Genomic DNA, 8,426 nt, shown 5'->3' with positions numbered 1-8,426 from the left:
TTGAATGCATGGTCTTCAGTTTTCCAAGTGCTCTTTAGAATTATTTCCTTCACTCGCAACTGGCCCAACTTCCATACACACTAACCGGGTCCATTTTGGTTTGGGCCTACTACTAAGCCCATCAGCTCCACTATCATTTATCTCATCAAATTTCAAGGCCAAAATGGCCCTTTACCATCAATTTTCGAAATATTTGGCAACAAAACACTGTTTCGGAAATAAATAGGAATCTACCACTTTTTCAAGTACTCGAGTTTGGTGAACTCGAGTACCCTATTTTATAGTTCCACCGTGGCTGCTAAGCTGGAAATTGGCGATTAAAAAAAATTAAGTGGTACTCGAGCTTGGTAAACTCGAGTACCATGCAACACAATACTCGAGTATACCAGGCTCGAGTACCTTTTAAAAAGATACAGAAAATTTTTTTCTACAGTACTCGAGTTTACCAAACTCGAGTAATGTGTAAAGTTTTTTTGTTTTTTTGTTTTTTTTTGCTTGAGGATAATTGACAAATAAACATAAAGATAAAAATACGTAGATTTTCTATGTTTTTATTTATTTAAATAGAAGCATTGTAAGATATAGAGATTTTAATTTCGAAATATGAATTTCATTTCTACATTGATTAAAATTGTTCATTGTTTTCTCATAAAAATTGTTCACTATTTTCTGTATAAACAATTTCTACGATTTTACATAAAATTATTTTTGTTCAGCATTATTTAAGAAATTGTTCGCTCTCTTTTGCATAAATTATTTTCTGTTCACTATTTAAAAAATTGTTCACTGTTTTCTCATAAAACACATAGTGAAATCGTGTTTTCTAAATTTAAACGCCAAATCTGAATGCTTTTTCATGTTTGAATTTCACAATAATCGAATATATTTGTCTGCATTGATAAAATCTGTTTCTACATTTATGAAATTTTCTCTCTACACATCATATTTACTATATATTCAAATCTGCTTACTGCATTCATAAAATCTGTTTTTTGCATTAATTAAAACTGTTCACTGTTTTGTCATAAAAATTGTTCACTGTTTTTTGCATTAACTATTTCTAGCATTGGCGCAGTTATTGCACTTAAATGGTTTTTGTGTTTTCCTAAATTTGTAACCATATGAATAATGGACAAACTCCATGAAAGAAAAATGAATGATTCGTATAAATCATCTAATGGTAAATGCCTCGAAAAATTCGAATTAGTTGAATGTAGAAATTCGAGAAAAATCAATGGAAAATCAATGAACGTAGCAAATTGTGAATGTGTACATAAGATGTACAGAGAGTCTAGACTTGTTGAGAAATTTGATTTCGTTGAAAGTACAAAATAATGAAAATTCAAAGGAAAAGTATGTACGTTAGATGTATAGATCGTATGAATTTGTTTAAAAATTTGAATTCATTGAATGTACAAAACTGTGAAAACTCAAGGAAAAATTGTGTACATTAGAGGTACAGATAGTACGAATATGTTGAAAATTTTGAATTCGTTGAGTGTGTAAAATCATGAAAATTCAAATGAAAATTGAAGAGCATACCAAATTGAGTAAACTTAATGGAAAATTAATTACATTAGATGTACAGATCATCTATTTTTTTGCATTGATAAAATCTATTTCTACATTAATAAAATTTGCTCTCTGCACACGATCTTCACTGTTTTCTCATAAAAATTGTTCACTGTTTTCTACGTAAACTATTTCTAGCATTTTGCATAAAATTATTTTCTGTTCAACATTATTTAAAAAATTGTTCACTCTCTTTTCTGCGTAATTATTTTCTGTTCACTATTTAAAAAAATTGTTCACTGTTTTCTCGTAAAACACCTAGTGAAATCGTGTTTTTTAAATTTAAACGTCAAATCTGAATGCCTTTTCATGTTTAAATTTCACAATAATTGAATTTGTTTTTCTGCATTGATAAAATCTGTTTCTACGTTAATAAAATTTGCTCTATGCACATCATGTTTACTCTATATTCGAATCTGATTATTGCATTCATAAAATCTGTTTTCTGTATTAATTAAAACTGTTCATTGTTTTCTCATAAAAATTGTTCACTGTTTTCAGCATAAACTATTTCTACGATTTTGCATAAAATTATTTTTTGTTCAACATTATTTAAAAAATTGTTCACTCTCTTTTCTGCATTAATTATTTCCTGTTTACTATTTAAAAAAATTGTTTACTGTTTTCTCTTAAAACACGTAGTGAAATCGTGTTTTATAAATTTAAACGTTAAATCTGAATGCTTTTTCATGTTTAAATTTCACAATAATTGAATTTGTTTTTCTACATTGATAAAATCTGTTTCTACGTTAATAAAATTTGCTCTATGCACATCATGTTTACTCTATATTCGAATCTGATTACTGCATTCATAAAATCTGTTTTCTGCATTAATTAAAACTGTTCATTATTTTCTCATAAAAATTGTTCACTGTTTTCTGCGTAAACTATTTCTACGATTTTGCATAAAATTATTTTCTGTTCAGCATTATTTAAAACTTGTTCACTCTCTTTTCTACATAAATTATTTTCTGTTCACTATTTAAAAAAATTGTTCACTGTTTTCTCGTAAAACACCTAGTGAAATTGTGTTTTCTAAATTGAAAATCCAAATCTGTATGTTTTTTCATGTTCAAATTTCACAATAATCGAATCCATTTTTCTGCATTGATAAAATCTATTTTGACACACACTTTGTCAAAATTATCCAACAATGATAGATTGTGATTGGTTGTTTTTCACTTTCTAATAAACTCACTATTTTTTCTACTTCACCTACAGTCTACCATGTAGAAGTATAGAACAAGTGTGACAAAATGAGTAGAAATTAGAGATGATTTGAATACAATGAATCGGAATGTATTGAAAATTTCCCTTTATTACATTTTTATTATTATTATTATTATTACTCCTTATTTAGTTTATCTAAAAAGTTAAACATTTTTGGGTTTATCCAAAAATCTATGCCACGAAATACATTGCGGGAAATCAAGACCAAAGAACTGCCAAAATAAAAAATTGAGCGGCATTGTTGCTATACTTAAATAAGTTGTCATAAGCAGCATAATTACCAACCAACCAAAAAAAAAAAAAAAAAAAAAAAAAAAACAGAAACTACATCCACCTGATCAAATAAAGGTGGTAGGTTGGGTTTTCAGTTTTCACATACAACTTTGAAGCAGGTTCTTGACCAAATATTTTGTTTCTTTAAAGCCTTTCAATATCAGATTTGTTATATACTTTCCCTCTGTCTAGGGGCTGAGAGAGAATAGAATCTATATTTGTTATATACTTTTCTGCGTAAAGTATTCTCTGTTCACTGTTTAAAAAATTGTTTTCTGTTTTCTCATAAAACACCTAGTGAAATCATGTTTTCTAAATTTAAATGCCAAATCTAAATGCTTTTTCATTTTTGAATTTCACAATAATCGAATCTATTTTTCTGCATTGATAAAATCTGTTTCTACATTAATAAAATTTGCTCTCTACACATCATATTTATTGTATATTCGAATCTGCTTACTGCATTCATAAAATTTGTTTTTTGCATTAAGTAAAACTGTTCACTGTTTTCTTGTAAAAATTGTTCACTATTTTCTGCATAAACTATTTTAGCATTGGCGCAGTTATTGCACTTAAATGGTTTTTGTGTTTTTTTAAATATGTGACCATATGAATAATGGACAAACTCCATGAAAGAAAAATGAATGATTCGTATAAATCACCTAATGGTAAATCCCTCGAAAAATTTGAATTTGTGAAATAGTTCGAATTAGTTGAATGTAGAAATTCAAGAAAAATCGATGGAAAATCAATGAATGTACCAAATCGTGAAAGGTGTACATAAGATGTACAATTAGTCTAGACTTGTTGAGAAATTTGATTTCGTTGAAAGTACAAAATAATGAAAATTCAATGGAAAAGTATGTACATTAGATGTATAGATTCCCCCCTGACTCCTCCTAAAAGTTTCATGTATGTGTAATCTTCATTCTTAAGTAGTTACTCGCATAGAGGGGAAAAAAGAAAAAAAAAAAGACTCCCTGAAACAAGGTGAGTCTGACACAAGAAAAAAGAAAGCAAAAAAATGTTTTCACAAACATCAAATCTATCAACTTTCCACCTATTTTACTATTCGTGTAGGTAGTTTTTGTCTTGTCCTTTGACACCTGTTTCACAATTTTTTTCTTTTTTCTTTTCTATTTTTTTTTTTTACCATTTTCACTATTAATGATACTTTTTACAGTATTATATTGTTGATTGATGTTAGAGATATTATAAATTTTACTACTTATATTTTACAAATTGATATGTCACCAATCACAAAAAATAATTTCAAATTATATATTTTTTAAGTAACACTAATAACATTTTTACCACATCAGTTTGTAAATTTTTTGTTATAAATTTTGTAGTATGAATTGGTTATTTTTTTAATTTAATTTTAATGATATGAAATATATTTATTTTCTTACCATTGTTTATTTATTTTGTTATTATTATCGATTAATATTTTTTAGATCAATTTCACTTTAAATAATATCTTTTAATTTTGCCCCCTCTGAGCCAAAATTCTGGCTCCGCCACTGTCAGCACTTACCCATTTCCTTAACTCTTGTAAACAAAACCAAACTAAGGTTAAAACTCAGCTCCACTTACCCATAGCTGAAAACCCAAAATCAAAACCAAAATCAAAATTTCTCTCAAACACATTTGCGTCTTTCTTTCTCTCTCCCTATAGCTCTATTTCCCCAATATCTCTCTAGAGAAGAAATTCCCCCTCTCTTTCTGTATGAAATTGAAATTCAAGGAAGTGTTAAGCCGTGGCTACTACAATAGCGACAGCAACTGCAACAATAATGATAAAGGTAAAGATAAAAATAGTGCGATGTCGTTCGCGGAGGCGAGGAGGCTGATGAGATTGGTGAACGTGGAAGCATTAAAGAGAAAGCTCGGTATGGAAGGCAAAGAGGTTATCGAATACTTTGAGCTCATTCAAGCATGCGAGAGCTTGGGCGTAGCTAGATCGAATGAAGAGGCCGCCTCTTTCGCTCAGGTTCTCGACGAAGCCGGCGTCATTCTTCTCTTTCACAACAAGGTCTACCTTCATCCCGATAAGGTCGAAATCTCTTTGATTGAGCATCTTTGCCGAGAAGCAAAGATAGGACCCAAAGCCCACAAGCTCCGATAGGTTTTGGTATTGGATTTGGTGGTCATGGGAATTTTGGGTTTTGGTTTTAAGACTCATGCCCATTCAATCTTAACAGCGATGTTGTTGATGAGATGAAGGCATACAGGTGCTTTAAGTTTTTCGAATTTGTAATGTGGCGAGGTTAATATCCTGAGTCCTAGTTTTTAACACTAGATTGTGATTGTGAGGCTTTTAGTTGTTGGGTTTCATGGTTTTGCATTTGAATGTTGTTGTTGATGCTGCGAAATTGATGTCCCAAAGTTTTGAAGAAAGATTGTATTAGTGGCTTTGAAGAATTGGTTCTGATGTCATACAAGGCCAAAATACTGAGGCACGTGCTAAGGCAATGGTGTGCATTAAGGTGTGTTGGGTGATGCACAGCTGTGTGCACTGGGGTGCGTGGGCTGTAGCTGTGTTGTGTGTGGGGTGCTGCTGTGAGGTGCGTGGGTTGCTGCTGTGTTGTGCGTGGGCTGCTGCTTTGTAGTACCAAGGAGTTGAGCAGTTGGTTGGGATGGTCGAGGGTAGTTAGTTAGTTAGGCTGCTGTGTTTTGGTATGGTTGTTTAAATTTGGAGTTATAATTGCTCTTTAGAAGCTCAATCGTCCTAGCATTAGTTTGTATGTTAGGCTATATTAGCTATGTTAGCTTTTAGTTATTGTATTTGCAAATAATTTTTGTGTTTACAGATGAGGTTGATCTTTGTGTTTTGGTGTTTGGATCTCATTGTAAATTTTGTTCATTTTGGCAATAAAATTTCTCAATTGTTAGGCAGCTTCTTGTTGAGTTTGAGCTTGTTCTCAATTATATGAACTGCTTTTGAATAGTGCCTCTCTCATTGAGTATCAGGGAAAATTATTGGTAATGTTGTTAAAATAGCAATTACTCATTGAGAAGTATTTTGTTTTGATGGATGAACTTTTAAAAAAAATAAGGTGCTGATTCATCTTTTTTGGATACCATTCAAAGGGAGATATACACAAAAGTTATACAAATGCTGGGTTGTACCAGCATATTTTTTGTCTTATGTCGTGAAGCTAACCTTATAATCCCAACCAAAACAGCACATTCAATACACTCAAATACAACAACATTCACTATTATATCTGTTACAAGAAAGTGGCACAAGGCTATGGTTATATGTCTACTCTAGATGAAGGAAAACAGAAAGAAGGAATACTCTACAATGCCAACCAAAACAGCACATCAGAATGAAGAAAGATAATTGAACAAACAATTGAGAACTTCTTACAAAGGCATAGATATTAGACAGGTCTATTCTTCCTCCTATTTTGGTTCTGTGTTAAGGGGACTCTTCCCTAAATTAGATGATTTCCCTTCACTCTTTGGAGTATGTGATTGTGGTGTCCTTGGACTATGTGGTCCTCTTCCACTAGACCGAGGACTTAGCTCCCCTTTTAGTTCACCAACGCGAGGACTATACGAGGCACGTGGGCATTTAAAGCTTTTGGGGTCATTTGATGGTGTTGCTGTGGAGCTTGTGATCTTAGGACTACTTACATGCCTAAACTCACCACGGCTTCTTGTGATAACTTCATCAAAAATCTCTCCTTCATCTGCAAGGGAAGCTCCAGCACCCAGCTCTGCCTCCTGTTTGGTGGACATCAAATATGCAATGAATGTGTAAAACATTTTAAGCAGTTCTAGTAGGATTAGTAAGGACTCATTATATGAACCAAAAGCATGATCAGCAATGGAAACATAACCCCGGCAATTGGAATCCACGTAAGTCCAGAACATGTAAGCAAATAAATTGTTTGGAAAATGGTGAACGTTGCAATTGACTTGAAAGGCACTGTTTCCACAAAAGTAGCATGGTACTCCTCAAGGACTCTGCAGGAAAGAAATTCATTTTATCTTAGAGATAGTGAAGAAAGGAAAATATAAATAAGCCAAGGGAAAGGATTTAAAGTTGTTACTTGTATCTTCTGCTAGGTGCTGTGAAGAGCAATAAGATTCTTTCTCAGAATTGGTTGCCGGGTAAACTTTCAATGGCCATGAATGCAAAGTAGCCCCAAAGAGGTGGGGATCTTTTTGATTATGGGCATGGCTGCAACAAGCTTAACTAAATCATTGTACACATGAGTAAACGTACATATACAAATATAAATATTAATATTTTGATACTAGAGTAGGTCATAATTTATAAATATATTGTATATAAAATTAACAACTTTCAAATATATATATTCACAAGATAAATTTTTTGGGAAACTTATTATCTTTTAAACTCCAATGAGTATATAAAAGTTGTCTAGTTTGATATTAAACATATATAAAAAACGAATTCGAGAAAACAAAAACTACATTGTCTCTATAACTACTATATCAATTGACAAATTCTGTTGATTTTTAAGAGCATTATTGGACTAACTCAAATATTTGGGATGACAACTTCTATTTCTGTAGCTAAATATTTAAAGTTTTAATACTTATATATAATATAAAATATTTTTTTTAATTTTTTTGGGGAGGGGGGGGGGGGAGGAAGGCCCCCGCGCCATGCCATAGCTCCACTCCTGCCGATGTGGAGCTGAAGCAGGCTGGCAGGAGCTGGAGGAACCAATAATTTCACCGCCATCTCACTCTCTAGCTGGCTTTCTGACACGAAGAACAGTACGTGTCGTTCTGAATTCTACTATATAAATGGCAGGGCATGCACATACACAACCCCATAGTACTGTGGTTGTAGAATTATTTTAAGCAGAGGAGTTGAGCAGTTGTAGCAAGAGCTAAATAAGTATATAATTATTTTAGTTCCATCAAAATACCAAAAACAGCAATACAATAGTGCACAATTATCTATAACCGAGCAAGATAAGAGCTAAAAAAAAAAAGAAATTTAATCCCAGCACATACATTCTTTTTTTTTTTTAATAAGATCCTAGCACATATTAAAATAATACAAGTTCATTTCTCTCTCTCAGTCACTCTCACACCGTGCCTCTCTCTCTTAGTCTCTCACTTCTCATCTGAAGCTCTCTACTCTCTCAAGCTCACTCTTTCACCGCCGCCGGCCCGACTCATCCTCAACGCTGCTGCCACCGAAGCTCAACATCACCGACCCACCAACCGTCCCAAGCCGCCGATCGGCCTCAGACCCACGCTGCCAATTCACCTTAGACCCACTTCTCTTCCGCCAATCCACTTCACGTGGGTTTCGTGGTGGTGGGTGTGGGTGTTTCCTGGTGGTTCTAGTGGGTGTG

At 32.8% G+C, this 8,426-nt stretch overlaps 1 long non-coding RNA gene across 1 annotated transcript; it reads right to left on the bottom strand.

Annotated features, from left to right (window-relative positions):
• Positions 1–6,242: 6,242 nt before the first annotated feature.
• On the bottom strand, positions 6,243–7,295 carry LOC136071109 (uncharacterized). Its single transcript, XR_010632422.1, has 2 exons — positions 7,140–7,295; positions 6,243–7,053 (listed from the first exon to the last, which is right to left on the bottom strand). It is a non-coding gene; the product is annotated as an uncharacterized LOC136071109 (long non-coding RNA).
• Between the last annotated feature and the right edge of the window lie 1,131 nt (positions 7,296–8,426).

The sequence above is a fragment of the Quercus suber genome, unplaced genomic scaffold, assembly GCF_002906115.3.
Source record: "Quercus suber isolate HL8 unplaced genomic scaffold, Cork oak 2.0 scaffold_15, whole genome shotgun sequence".
NCBI classification, from domain to species: Eukaryota; Viridiplantae; Streptophyta; class Magnoliopsida; order Fagales; family Fagaceae; genus Quercus; species Quercus suber.
Note: the sequence above shows the minus strand (reverse complement) of the source record. Positions and strands in the feature narration are given on the sequence as shown.